We start from the raw sequence: 12,049 nt of genomic DNA, 5'->3' as shown, positions 1-12,049 counted from the left end.
GCAGTGTGATACAAAATAAGCAACAGTCTGGTCCACCTTTCTGTGCAGGGGGTATAGCTCAGTGGTAGAGCATTTGACTGCAGATCAAGAGGTCCCAGGTTCAAATCGTGGTGCCCCCTCAAACATGCACGCAAGCTGGCGTGCTTAAGTGCGTTTGCCTAACTGTTTTGCCGTTTTTGTGTCAGCCTGGTAAACTGGTCACTCCGTGACCTGAAAGCAAATGCTTCAACTGAAAATGAAAGGACTGCTGAAAATGTGTCTCCTCAGTCTTTTCCGCAAAAAACACAAGATTCGAGCAGCTCGTCTCACTTTAGCTCTGCCAGTCAGGATGGCCGAGCGGTCTAAGGCGCCAGACTCAAGGCGAAGTGCCTTCCTCAGGCAAGGGATTTCTGGTCTCCGAATGGAGGCGTGGGTTCGAATCCCACTTCTGACATAGGCTTTTATTTGAAGTGGCAATGGACAGACCCATCGCAGGGAAGTGGTTGTGCGAGAAAAGACGTCAAAATGGACACCGGTGAGGCTGACTGGACCCCAACACCAAGTCCTCCATGGAAGATTAGCTGATTTTACTCAACGGAACACAATGAAATCTGCTCTTTTACTACTGACCTGACTATTTTTGCTACCACCCAAAATTCTGGCACAAGGTTAAATTGCATTCAGTTGAGAGCGGTGCCTTTGCCACTCCAGAGAGTGAAGACAGTCAGACAGGTAAAAGAAATGCTTGAGTTCAGCAGTGTTGAGGGCGTTTCAGCCGCAGTGTGATACAAAATAAGCAACAGTCTGGTCCACCTTGCTGTGCAGGGGGTATAGCTCAGTGGTAGAGCATTTGACTGCAGATCAAGAGGTCCCAGGTTCAAATCCTGGTGCCCCCTCAAACATGCACGCAAGCTGGCGTGCTTAAGTGCGTTTGCCTAACTGTTTTGCCGTTTTTGTGTCAGCCTGGTAAACTGGTCACTCCGTGACCTGAAAGCAAATGCTTCAACTGAAAATGAAAGGACTGCTGAAAATGTGTCTCCTCAGTCTTTTCCGCAAAAAACACAAGCTTCGAGCAGCTCGTCTCACTTTAGCTCTGCCAGTCAGGATGGCCGAGCGGTCTAAGGCGCCAGACTCAAGGCGAAGTGCCTTCCTCAGGCAAGGGATTTCTGGTCTCCGAATGGAGGCTTGGGTTCGAATCCCACTTCTGACATAGGCTTTTATTTGAAGTGGCAATGGACAGACCCATCGCAGGGAAGTGGTTGTGCGAGAAAAGACGTCAAAATGGACACCGGTGAGGCTGACTGGCTATTTTCCAACACCAAGTCCTCCATGGAAGATTAGCTGATTTTACTCAACAGAACACAATGAAATCTGCTCTTTTACTACAGACCTGACTATTTTTGCTACCACCCAAAATTTTGGCACAAGGTTTAATTGCATTCAGTTGAGAGCGGTGCCTTTGCCACTCCAGAGAGTGAAGACAGTCAGACAGGTAAAAGAAATGCTTGAGTTCAGCAGTGTTGAGGGCGTTTCAGCCGCAGTGTGATACAAAATAAGCAACAGTCTGGTCGACCTCGCTGTGCAGGGGGTATAGCTCAGTGGTAGAGCATTTGACTGCAGATCAAGAGGTCCCAGGTTCAAATCCTGGTGCCCCCTCAAACATGCACGCAAGCTGGCGTGCGCAAATGCGTTTGCCTAACTGTTTCGCCGTTTTTGTGACAGCCTGGTAAACTGGTCACTCCGTGACCTGAAAGCAAATGATTCAACTGAAAATGAAAGGACTGCTGAAAATGTGTCTCCTCAGTCTCCTCCGCAAAAAACACAAGCTTCGAGCAGCTCGTCTCACTTTCGCTCTGCCAGTCAGGATGGCCGAGCGGTCTAAGGCGCCAGACTCAAGGCGAAGTGCCTTCCTCAGGCAAGGGATTTCTGGTCTCCGAATGGAGGCGTGGGTTCGAATCCCACTTCTGACATAGGCTTTTATTTGAAGTGGCAATGGACAGACCCATCGCAGGGAAGTGGTTATGCGAGAAAAGAAGTCAAAATGGACACCGGTGAGGCTGACTGGCTATTTTCCAACACCAAGTCCTCCATGGAAGATTAGCTGATTTTACTCAACGGAACACAATGAAATCTGCTCTTTTACTACAGACCTGACTATTTTTGCTACCACCCAAAATTCTGGCACAAGGTGTAATTGCATTCAGTTGAGAGCGTTGCCTTTGCCACTCCAGAGAGTGAAGACAGTCAGACAGGTAAAAGAAATGCTTGAGTTCAGCAGTGTTGAGGGCGTTTCAGCCGCAGTGTGATACAAAATAAGCAACAGTCTGGTCCACCTTGCTGTGCAGGGGGTATAGCTCAGTGGTAGAGCATTTGACTGCAGATCAAGAGGTCCCAGGTTCAAATCCTGGTGCCCCCTCAAACATGCACGCAAGCTGGCGTGCGCAAATGCGTTTGCTGTTTTTGTGTCAGCCTGGTAAACTGGTCACTCCGTGACCTGAAAGCAAATGCTTCAACTGAAAATGAAAGGACTGCTGAAAATGTGTCTCCTCAGTCTCCTCCGCAAAAAACACAAGCTTCGAGCAGCTCGTCTCACTTTAGCTCTGCCAGTCAGGATGGCCGAGCGGTCTAAGGCGCCAGACTCAAGGCGAAGGGCCTTCCTCAGGCAAGGGATTTCTGGTCTCCGAATGGAGGCGTGGGTTCGAATCCCACTTCTGACATAGGCTTTTATTTGAAGTGGCAATGGACAGACCCATCGCAGGGAAGTGGTTGTGCGAGAAAAGACGTCAAAATGGACACCGGTGAGGCTGACTGGCTATTTTCCAACACCAAGTCCTCCATGGAAGATTAGCTGATTTTACTCAACAGAACACAATGAAATCTGGTCTTTTACTACAGACCTGACTATTTTTGCTACCACCCAAAATTTTGGCACAAGGTTTAATTGCATTCAGTTGAGAGCGGTGCCTTTGCCACTCCAGAGAGTGAAGACAGTCAGACAGGTAAAAGAAATGCTTGAGTTCAGCAGTGTTGAGGGCGTTTCAGCCGCAGTGTGATACAAAATAAGCAACAGTCTGGTCCACCTCGCTGTGCAGGGGGTATAGCTCAGTGGTAGAGCATTTGACTGCAGATCAAGAGGTCCCAGGTTCAAATCCTGGTGCCCCCTCAAACATGCACGCAAGCTGGCGTGCGCAAATGCGTTTGCCTAACTGTTTCGCCGTTTTTGTGACAGCCTGGTAAACTGGTCACTCCGTGACCTGAAAGCAAATGCTTCAACTGAAAATGAAAGGACTGCTGAAAATGTGTCTCCTCAGTCTTTTCCGCAAAAAACACAAGCTTCGAGCAGCTCGTCTCACTTTAGCTCTGCCAGTCAGGATGGCCGAGCGGTCTAAGGCGCCAGACTCAAGGCGAAGGGCCTTCCTCAGGCAAGGGATTTCTGGTCTCCGAATGGAGGCGTGGGTTCGAATCCCACTTCTGACATAGGCTTTTACTTGAAGTGGCAATGGACAGACCCATCGCAGGGAAATGGTTGTGCGAGAAAAGACGTCAAAATGGACACCGTTGAGGCTGACTGGCTATTTTCCAACACCAAGTCCTCCATGGAAGATTAGCTGATTTTACTCAACGGAACACAATGAAATCTGCTCTTTTACTACTGACCTGACTATTTTTGCTACCACCCAAAATTCTGGCACAAGGTTAAATTGCATTCAGTTGAGAGCGGTGCCTTTGCCACTCCAGAGAGTGAAGACAGTCAGACAGGTAAAAGAAATGCTTGAGTTCAGCAGTGTTGAGGGCGTTTCAGCCGCAGTGTGATACAAAATAAGCAACAGTCTGGTCCACCTTGCTGTGCAGGGGGTATAGCTCAGTGGTAGAGCATTTGACTGCAGATCAAGAGGTCCCAGGTTCAAATCCTGGTGCCCCCTCAAACATGCACGCAAGCTGGCGTGCTTAAGTGCGTTTGCCTAACTGTTTTGCCGTTTTTGTGTCAGCCTGGTAAACTGGTCACTCCGTGACCTGAAAGCAAATGCTTCAACTGAAAATGAAAGGACTGCTGAAAATGTGTCTCCTCAGTCTTTTCCGCAAAAAACACAAGCTTCGAGCAGCTCGTCTCACTTTAGCTCTGCCAGTCAGGATGGCCGAGCGGTCTAAGGCGCCAGACTCAAGGCGAAGTGCCTTCCTCAGGCAAGGGATTTCTGGTCTCTGAATGGAGGCTTGGGTTCGAATCCCACTTCTGACATAGGCTTTTATTTGAAGTGGCAATGGACAGACCCATCGCAGGGAAGTGGTTGTGCGAGAAAAGACGTCAAAATGGACACCGGTGAGGCTGACTGGCTATTTTCCAACACCAAGTCCTCCATGGAAGATTAGCTGATTTTACTCAACAGAACACAATGAAATCTGCTCTTTTACTACAGACCTGACTATTTTTGCTACCACCCAAAATTTTGGCACAAGGTTTAATTGCATTCAGTTGAGAGCGGTGCCTTTGCCACTCCAGAGAGTGAAGACAGTCAGACAGGTAAAAGAAATGCTTGAGTTCAGCAGTGTTGAGGGCGTTTCAGCCGCAGTGTGATACAAAATAAGCAACAGTCTGGTCCACCTTGCTGTGCAGGGGGTATAGCTCAGTGGTAGAGCATTTGACTGCAGATCAAGAGGTCCCAGGTTCAAATCCTGGTGCCCCCTCAAACATGCACGCAAGCTGGCGTGCGCAAATGCGTTTGCCTAACTGTTTCGCCGTTTTTGTGACAGCCTGGTAAACTGGTCACTCCGTGACCTGAAAGCAAATGCTTCAACTGAAAATGAAAGGACTGCTGAAAATGTGTCTCCTCAGTCTTTTCCGCAAAAAACACAAGCTTCGAGCAGCTCGTCTCACTTTAGCTCTGCCAGTCAGGATGGCCGAGCGGTCTAAGGCGCCAGACTCAAGGCGACGTGCCTTCCTCAGGCAAGGGATTTCTGGTCTCCGAATGGAGGTGTGGGTTCGAATCCCACTTCTGACATAGGCTTTTATTTGAAGTGGCAATGGACAGACCCATCGCAGGGAAGTGGTTGTGCGAGAAAAGACGTCAAAATGGACACCGGTGAGGCTGACTGGCTATTTTCCAACACCAAGTCCTCCATGGAAGATTAGCTGATTTTACTCAACGGAACACAATGAAATCTGCTCATTTACTACAGACCTGACTATTTTTGCTACCACCCAAAATTTTGGCACAAGGTTTAATTGCATTCAGTTGAGAGCGGTGCCTTTGCCACTCCAGAGAGTGAAGACAGTCAGACAGGAAAAAGAAATGCTTGAGTTCAGCAGTGTTGAGGGCGTTTCAGCCGCAGTGTGATACAAAATAAGCAACAGTCTGGTCCACCTCGCTGTGCAGGGGGTATAGCTCAGTGGTAGAGCATTTGACTGCAGATCAAGAGGTCCCAGGTTCAAATCCTGGTGCCCCCTCAAACATGCACGCAAACTGGCCTGCGCAAATGCGTTTGCCTAACTGTTTTGCCGATTTTGTGACAGCCTGGTAAACTGGTCACTCCGTGACCTGAAAGCAAATGCTTCAACTGAAAATGAAAGGACTGCTGAAAATGTGTCTCCTCAGTCTCCTCCGCAAAAAACACAAGCTTCGAGCAGCTCGTCTCACTTTAGCTCTGCCAGTCAGGATGGCCGAGCGGTCTAAGGCGCCAGACTCAAGGCGAAGTGCCTTCCTCAGGCAAGGGATTTCTGGTCTCCGAATGGAGGCGTGGGTTCGAATCCCACTTCTGACATAGGCTTTTATTTGAAGTGGCAATGGACAGACCCATCGCAGGGAAGTGGTTATGCGAGAAAAGACGTCAAAATGGACACCGGTGAGGCTGACTGGCTATTTTCCAACACCAAGTCCTCCATGGAAGATTAGCTGATTTTACTCAACGGAACACAATGAAATCTGCTCTTTTACTACAGACCTGACTATTTTTGCTACCACCCAAAATTCTGGCACAAGGTGTAATTGCATTCAGTTGAGAGCGTTGCCTTTGCCACTCCAGAGAGTGAAGACAGTCAGACAGGTAAAAGAAATGCTTGAGTTCAGCAGTGTTGAGGGCGTTTCAGCCGCAGTGTGATACAAAATAAGCAACAGTCTGGTCCACCTTGCTGTGCAGGGGGTATAGCTCAGTGGTAGAGCATTTGACTGCAGATCAAGAGGTCCCAGGTTCAAATCCTGGTGCCCCCTCAAACATGCACGCAAACTGGCCTGCGCAAATGCGTTTGCCTAACTGCTTTGCCGTTTTTGTGACAGCCTGGTAAACTGGTCACTCCGTGACCTGAAAGCAAATGCTTCAACTGAAAATGAAAGGACTGCTGAAAATGTGTCTCCTCAGTCTCCTCCGCAAAAAACACAAGCTTCGAGCAGCTCGTCTCACTTTAGCTCTGCCAGTCAGGATGGCCGAGCGGTCTAAGGCGCCAGACTCAAGGCGAAGTGCCTTCCCCAGGCAAGGGATTTCTGGTCTCCGAATGGAGGCGTGGGTTCGAATCCCACTTCTGACATAGGCTTTTATTTGAAGTGGCAATGGACAGACCCATCGCAGGGAAGTGGTTGTGCGAGAAAAGACGTCAAAATGGACACCGGTGAGGCTGACTGGACCCCAACACCAAGTCCTCCATGGAAGATTAGCTGATTTTACTCAACGGAACACAATGAAATCTGCTCTTTTACTACTGACCTGACTATTTTTGCTACCACCCAAAATTCTGGCACAAGGTTAAATTGCATTCAGTTGAGAGCGGTGCCTTTGCCACTCCAGAGAGTGAAGACAGTCAGACAGGTAAAAGAAATGCTTGAGTTCAGCAGTGTTGAGGGCGTTTCAGCCGCAGTGTGATACAAAATAAGCAACAGTCTGGTCCACCTCGCTGTGCAGGGGGTATAGCTCAGTGGTAGAGCATTTGACTGCAGATCAAGAGGTCCCAGGTTCAAATCCTGGTGCCCCCTCAAACATGCACGCAAACTGGCCTGCGCAAATGCGTTTGCCTAACTGTTTTGCCGATTTTGTGACAGCCTGGTAAACTGGTCACTCCGTGACCTGAAAGCAAATGCTTCAACTGAAAATGAAAGGACTGCTGAAAATGTGTCTCCTCAGTCTCCTCCGCAAAAAACACAAGCTTCGAGCAGCTCGTCTCACTTTAGCTCTGCCAGTCAGGATGGCCGAGCGGTGTAAGGCGCCAGACTCAAGGCGAAGTGCCTTCCTCAGGTAAGGGATTTCTGGTCTCCGAATGGAGGCCTGGGTTCGAATCCCACTTCTGACATAGGCTTTTATTTGAAGTGGCAATGGACAGACCCATCGCAGGGAAGTGGTTATGCGAGAAAAGACGTCAAAATGGACACCGGTGAGGCTGACTGGCTATTTTCCAACACCAAGTCCTCCATGGAAGATTAGCTGATTTTACTCAACGGAACACAATGAAATCTGCTCTTTTACTACAGACCTGACTATTTTTGCTACCACCCAAAATTCTGGCACAAGGTGTAATTGCATTCAGTTGAGAGCGTTGCCTTTGCCACTCCAGAGAGTGAAGACAGTCAGACAGGTAAAAGAAATGCTTGAGTTCAGCAGTGTTGAGGGCGTTTCAGCCGCAGTGTGATACAAAATAAGCAACAGTCTGGTCCACCTTGCTGTGCAGGGGGTATAGCTCAGTGGTAGAGCATTTGACTGCAGATCAAGAGGTCCCAGGTTCAAATCCTGGTGCCCCCTCAAACATGCAAGCTGGCGTGCGCAAATGCGTTTGCCGTTTTTGTGTCAGCCTGGTAAACTGGTCACTCCGTGACCTGAAAGCAAATGCTTCAACTGAAAATGAAAGGACTGCTGAAAATGTCGCTCCTCAGTCTCCTCCGCAAAAAACACAAGCTTCGAGCAGCTCGTCTCACTTTAGCTCTGCCAGTCAGGATGGCCGAGCGGTCTAAGGCGCCAGACTCAAGGCGAAGGGCCTTCCTCAGGCAAGGGATTTCTGGTCTCCGAATGGAGGCGTGGGTTCGAATCCCACTTCTGACATAGGCTTTTACTTGAAGTGGCAATGGACAGACCCATCGCAGGGAAATGGTTGTGCGAGAAAAGACGTCAAAATGGACACCGTTGAGGCTGACTGGCTATTTTCCAACACCAAGTCCTCCATGGAAGATTAGCTGATTTTACTCAACGGAACACAATGAAATCTCTTTTACTACAAACCTGACTATTTTTGCTACCACCCAAAATTCTGGCACAAGGTGTAATTGCATTCAGTTGAGAGCGGTGCCTTTGCCTCCAGAGAGTGAAGACAGTCAGACAGGTAAAAGAAATGCTTGAGTTCAGCAGTGTTGAGGGCGTTTCAGCCGCAGTTTGATACAAAATAAGCAACAGTCTGGTCCACCTTGCTGTGCAGGGGGTATAGCTCAGTGGTAGAGCATTTGACTGCAGATCAAGAGGTTCCAGGTTCAAATCCTGGTGCCCCCTCAAACATGCACGCAAACTGGCCTGCGCAAATGCGTTTGCCTAACTGCTTTGCCGTTTTTGTGACAGCCTGGTAAACTGGTCACTCCGTGACCTGAAAGCAAATGCTTCAACTGAAAATGAAAGGACTGCTGAAAATGTGTCTCCTCAGTCTCCTCCGCAAAAAACACAAGCTTCGAGCAGCTCGTCTCACTTTAGCTCTGCCAGTCAGGATGGCCGAGCGGTCTAAGGCGCCAGACTCAAGGCGAAGTGCCTTCCCCAGGCAAGGGATTTCTGGTCTCCGAATGGAGGCGTGGGTTCGAATCCCACTTCTGACATAGGCTTTTATTTGAAGTGGCAATGGACAGAGCCATCGCAGGGAAGTGGTTGTGCGAGAAAAGACGTCAAAATGGACACCGTTGAGGCTGACTGGCTATTTTCCAACACCAATTCCTCCATGGAAGATTAGCTGATTTTACTCAACGGAACACAATGAAATCTGCTCATTTACTACAGACCTGACTATTTTTGCTACCACCCAAAATTTTGGCACAAGGTTTAATTGCATTCAGTTGAGAGCGGTGCCTTTGCCACTCCAGAGAGTGAAGACAGTCAGACAGGTAAAAGAAATGCTTGAGTTCAGCAGTGTTGAGGGCGTTTCAGCCGCAGTGTGATACAAAATAAGCAACAGTCTGGTCCACCTCGCTGTGCAGGGGGTATAGCTCAGTGGTAGAGCATTTGACTGCAGATCAAGAGGTCCCAGGTTCAAATCCTGGTGCCCCCTCAAACATGCACGCAAACTGGCCTGCGCAAATGCGTTTGCCTAACTGTTTTGCCGATTTTGTGACAGCCTGGTAAACTGGTCACTCCGTGACCTGAAAGCAAATGCTTCAACTGAAAATGAAAGGACTGCTGAAAATGTGTCTCCTCAGTCTCCTCCGCAAAAAACACAAGCTTCGAGCAGCTCGTCTCACTTTAGCTCTGCCAGTCAGGATGGCCGAGCGGTCTAAGGCGCCAGACTCAAGGCGAAGTGCCTTCCTCAGGCAAGGGATTTCTGGTCTCCGAATGGAGGCGTGGGTTCGAATCCCACTTCTGACATAGGCTTTTATTTGAAGTGGCAATGGACAGACCCATCGCAGGGAAGTGGTTATGCGAGAAAAGACGTCAAAATGGACACCGGTGAGGCTGACTGGCTATTTTCCAACACCAAGTCCTCCATGGAAGATTAGCTGATTTTACTCAACGGAACACAATGAAATCTGCTCTTTTACTACAGACCTGACTATTTTTGCTACCACCCAAAATTCTGGCACAAGGTGTAATTGCATTCAGTTGAGAGCGTTGCCTTTGCCACTCCAGAGAGTGAAGACAGTCAGACAGGTAAAAGAAATGCTTGAGTTCAGCAGTGTTGAGGGCGTTTCAGCCGCAGTGTGATACAAAATAAGCAACAGTCTGGTCCACCTTGCTGTGCAGGGGGTATAGCTCAGTGGTAGAGCATTTGACTGCAGATCAAGAGGTCCCAGGTTCAAATCCTGGTGCCCCCTCAAACATGCACGCAAACTGGCCTGCGCAAATGCGTTTGCCTAACTGCTTTGCCGTTTTTGTGACAGCCTGGTAAACTGGTCACTCCGTGACCTGAAAGCAAATGCTTCAACTGAAAATGAAAGGACTGCTGAAAATGTGTCTCCTCAGTCTCCTCCGCAAAAAACACAAGCTTCGAGCAGCTCGTCTCACTTTAGCTCTGCCAGTCAGGATGGCCGAGCGGTCTAAGGCGCCAGACTCAAGGCGAAGTGCCTTCCCCAGGCAAGGGATTTCTGGTCTCCGAATGGAGGCGTGGGTTCGAATCCCACTTCTGACATAGGCTTTTATTTGAAGTGGCAATGGACAGACCCATCGCAGGGAAGTGGTTGTGCGAGAAAAGACGTCAAAATGGACACCGGTGAGGCTGACTGGACCCCAACACCAAGTCCTCCATGGAAGATTAGCTGATTTTACTCAACGGAACACAATGAAATCTGCTCTTTTACTACTGACCTGACTATTTTTGCTACCACCCAAAATTCTGGCACAAGGTTAAATTGCATTCAGTTGAGAGCGGTGCCTTTGCCACTCCAGAGAGTGAAGACAGTCAGACAGGTAAAAGAAATGCTTGAGTTCAGCAGTGTTGAGGGCGTTTCAGCCGCAGTGTGATACAAAATAAGCAACAGTCTGGTCCACCTTGCTGTGCAGGGGGTATAGCTCAGTGGTAGAGCATTTGACTGCAGATCAAGAGGTCCCAGGTTCAAATCCTGGTGCCCCCTCAAACATGCACGCAAGCTGGCGTGCTTAAGTGCGTTTGCCTAACTGTTTTGCCGTTTTTGTGTCAGCCTGGTAAACTGGTCACTCCGTGACCTGAAAGCAAATGCTTCAACTGAAAATGAAAGGACTGCTGAAAATGTGTCTCCTCAGTCTTTTCCGCAAAAAACACAAGCTTCGAGCAGCTCGTCTCACTTTAGCTCTGCCAGTCAGGATGGCCGAGCGGTCTAAGGCGCCAGACTCAAGGCGAAGTGCCTTCCTCAGAGAAGGGATTTCTGGTCTCCGAATGGAGGCTTGGGTTCGAATCCCACTTCTGACATAGGCTTTTATTTGAAGTGGCAATGGACAGACCCATCGCAGGGAAGTGGTTGTGCGAGAAAAGACGTCAAAATGGACACCGGTGAGGCTGACTGGCTATTTTCCAACACCAAGTCCTCCATGGAAGATTAGCTGATTTTACTCAACAGAACACAATGAAATCTGCTCTTTTACTACAGACCTGACTATTTTTGCTACCACCCAAAATTTTGGCACAAGGTTTAATTGCATTCAGTTGAGAGCGGTGCCTTTGCCACTCCAGAGAGTGAAGACAGTCAGACAGGTAAAAGAAATGCTTGAGTTCAGCAGTGTTGAGGGCGTTTCAGCCGCAGTGTGATACAAAATAAGCAACAGTCTGGTCCACCTCGCTGTGCAGGGGGTATAGCTCAGTGGTAGAGCATTTGACTGCAGATCAAGAGGTCCCAGGTTCAAATCCTGGTGCCCCCTCAAACATGCACGCAAGCTGGCGTGCGCAAATGCGTTTGCCTAACTGTTTCGCCGTTTTTGTGACAGCCTGGTAAACTGGTCACTCCGTGACCTGAAAGCAAATGCTTCAACTGAAAATGAAAGGACTGCTGAAAATGTGTCTCCTCAGTCTTTTCCGCAAAAAACACAAGCTTCGAGCAGCTCGTCTCACTTTAGCTCTGCCAGTCAGGATGGCCGAGCGGTCTAAGGCGCCAGACTCAAGGCGACGTGCCTTCCTCAGGCAAGGGATTTCTGGTCTCCGAATGGAGGTGTGGGTTCGAATCCCACTTCTGACATAGGCTTTTATTTGAAGTGGCAATGGACAGACCCATCGCAGGGAAGTGGTTGTGCGAGAAAAGACGTCAAAATGGACACCGTTGAGGCTGACTGGCTATTTTCCAACACCAAGTCCTCCATGGAAGATTAGCTGATTTTACTCAACGGAACACAATGAAATCTGCTCATTTACTACAGACCTGACTATTTTTGCTACCACCCAAAATTTTGGCACAAGGTTTAATTGCATTCAGTTGAGAGCGGTGCCTTTGCCACTCCAGAG

At 48.9% G+C, this 12,049-nt stretch overlaps 26 non-coding genes across 26 annotated transcripts; all 26 read left to right on the top strand.

Moving 5' to 3' along the window:
- Positions 1 to 322: 322 nt before the first annotated feature.
- trnal-caa lies at positions 323 to 433 on the top strand. The gene is made up of 2 exons: positions 323 to 360; positions 388 to 433. It is a non-coding gene; the product is annotated as a tRNA-Leu (tRNA).
- Positions 434 to 803: 370 nt separating this feature from the next.
- On the top strand, positions 804 to 875 carry trnac-gca. The gene has a single exon. It is a non-coding gene; the product is annotated as a tRNA-Cys (tRNA).
- Positions 876 to 1,563: 688 nt separating this feature from the next.
- Positions 1,564 to 1,635, top strand: trnac-gca. The gene has a single exon. It is a non-coding gene; the product is annotated as a tRNA-Cys (tRNA).
- A 203-nt stretch (positions 1,636 to 1,838) lies between these two features.
- trnal-caa lies at positions 1,839 to 1,949 on the top strand. The gene is made up of 2 exons: positions 1,839 to 1,876; positions 1,904 to 1,949. It is a non-coding gene; the product is annotated as a tRNA-Leu (tRNA).
- Positions 1,950 to 2,323: 374 nt separating this feature from the next.
- trnac-gca lies at positions 2,324 to 2,395 on the top strand. The gene has a single exon. It is a non-coding gene; the product is annotated as a tRNA-Cys (tRNA).
- Positions 2,396 to 2,585: 190 nt separating this feature from the next.
- On the top strand, positions 2,586 to 2,696 carry trnal-caa. Its single transcript has 2 exons — positions 2,586 to 2,623; positions 2,651 to 2,696. It is a non-coding gene; the product is annotated as a tRNA-Leu (tRNA).
- Positions 2,697 to 3,070: 374 nt separating this feature from the next.
- Positions 3,071 to 3,142, top strand: trnac-gca. The gene has a single exon. It is a non-coding gene; the product is annotated as a tRNA-Cys (tRNA).
- Positions 3,143 to 3,345: 203 nt separating this feature from the next.
- trnal-caa lies at positions 3,346 to 3,456 on the top strand. The gene is made up of 2 exons: positions 3,346 to 3,383; positions 3,411 to 3,456. It is a non-coding gene; the product is annotated as a tRNA-Leu (tRNA).
- A 374-nt stretch (positions 3,457 to 3,830) lies between these two features.
- On the top strand, positions 3,831 to 3,902 carry trnac-gca. Its single transcript has one exon. It is a non-coding gene; the product is annotated as a tRNA-Cys (tRNA).
- Positions 3,903 to 4,590: 688 nt separating this feature from the next.
- Positions 4,591 to 4,662, top strand: trnac-gca. Its single transcript has one exon. It is a non-coding gene; the product is annotated as a tRNA-Cys (tRNA).
- Positions 4,663 to 4,865: 203 nt separating this feature from the next.
- trnal-caa lies at positions 4,866 to 4,976 on the top strand. Its single transcript has 2 exons — positions 4,866 to 4,903; positions 4,931 to 4,976. It is a non-coding gene; the product is annotated as a tRNA-Leu (tRNA).
- Positions 4,977 to 5,350: 374 nt separating this feature from the next.
- Positions 5,351 to 5,422, top strand: trnac-gca. Its single transcript has one exon. It is a non-coding gene; the product is annotated as a tRNA-Cys (tRNA).
- Positions 5,423 to 5,625: 203 nt separating this feature from the next.
- trnal-caa lies at positions 5,626 to 5,736 on the top strand. Its single transcript has 2 exons — positions 5,626 to 5,663; positions 5,691 to 5,736. It is a non-coding gene; the product is annotated as a tRNA-Leu (tRNA).
- Positions 5,737 to 6,110: 374 nt separating this feature from the next.
- trnac-gca lies at positions 6,111 to 6,182 on the top strand. The gene has a single exon. It is a non-coding gene; the product is annotated as a tRNA-Cys (tRNA).
- Positions 6,183 to 6,385: 203 nt separating this feature from the next.
- trnal-caa lies at positions 6,386 to 6,496 on the top strand. The gene is made up of 2 exons: positions 6,386 to 6,423; positions 6,451 to 6,496. It is a non-coding gene; the product is annotated as a tRNA-Leu (tRNA).
- Positions 6,497 to 6,866: 370 nt separating this feature from the next.
- Positions 6,867 to 6,938, top strand: trnac-gca. Its single transcript has one exon. It is a non-coding gene; the product is annotated as a tRNA-Cys (tRNA).
- A 688-nt stretch (positions 6,939 to 7,626) lies between these two features.
- trnac-gca lies at positions 7,627 to 7,698 on the top strand. The gene has a single exon. It is a non-coding gene; the product is annotated as a tRNA-Cys (tRNA).
- A 186-nt stretch (positions 7,699 to 7,884) lies between these two features.
- trnal-caa lies at positions 7,885 to 7,995 on the top strand. Its single transcript has 2 exons — positions 7,885 to 7,922; positions 7,950 to 7,995. It is a non-coding gene; the product is annotated as a tRNA-Leu (tRNA).
- Positions 7,996 to 8,639: 644 nt separating this feature from the next.
- trnal-caa lies at positions 8,640 to 8,750 on the top strand. Its single transcript has 2 exons — positions 8,640 to 8,677; positions 8,705 to 8,750. It is a non-coding gene; the product is annotated as a tRNA-Leu (tRNA).
- Positions 8,751 to 9,124: 374 nt separating this feature from the next.
- Positions 9,125 to 9,196, top strand: trnac-gca. Its single transcript has one exon. It is a non-coding gene; the product is annotated as a tRNA-Cys (tRNA).
- Positions 9,197 to 9,399: 203 nt separating this feature from the next.
- Positions 9,400 to 9,510, top strand: trnal-caa. The gene is made up of 2 exons: positions 9,400 to 9,437; positions 9,465 to 9,510. It is a non-coding gene; the product is annotated as a tRNA-Leu (tRNA).
- Positions 9,511 to 9,884: 374 nt separating this feature from the next.
- Positions 9,885 to 9,956, top strand: trnac-gca. The gene has a single exon. It is a non-coding gene; the product is annotated as a tRNA-Cys (tRNA).
- Positions 9,957 to 10,159: 203 nt separating this feature from the next.
- On the top strand, positions 10,160 to 10,270 carry trnal-caa. Its single transcript has 2 exons — positions 10,160 to 10,197; positions 10,225 to 10,270. It is a non-coding gene; the product is annotated as a tRNA-Leu (tRNA).
- A 370-nt stretch (positions 10,271 to 10,640) lies between these two features.
- Positions 10,641 to 10,712, top strand: trnac-gca. Its single transcript has one exon. It is a non-coding gene; the product is annotated as a tRNA-Cys (tRNA).
- A 688-nt stretch (positions 10,713 to 11,400) lies between these two features.
- Positions 11,401 to 11,472, top strand: trnac-gca. Its single transcript has one exon. It is a non-coding gene; the product is annotated as a tRNA-Cys (tRNA).
- A 203-nt stretch (positions 11,473 to 11,675) lies between these two features.
- trnal-caa lies at positions 11,676 to 11,786 on the top strand. The gene is made up of 2 exons: positions 11,676 to 11,713; positions 11,741 to 11,786. It is a non-coding gene; the product is annotated as a tRNA-Leu (tRNA).
- Positions 11,787 to 12,049: the final 263 nt, after the last annotated feature.

This window comes from Alosa sapidissima, chromosome 8 (genome assembly GCF_018492685.1).
Source record: "Alosa sapidissima isolate fAloSap1 chromosome 8, fAloSap1.pri, whole genome shotgun sequence".
Lineage (NCBI taxonomy): Eukaryota > Metazoa > Chordata > Actinopteri > Clupeiformes > Clupeidae > Alosa > Alosa sapidissima.
The sequence above is the reverse complement of the archived record's forward strand: the minus strand, read 5'-3'. Positions and strand labels throughout refer to the sequence as shown.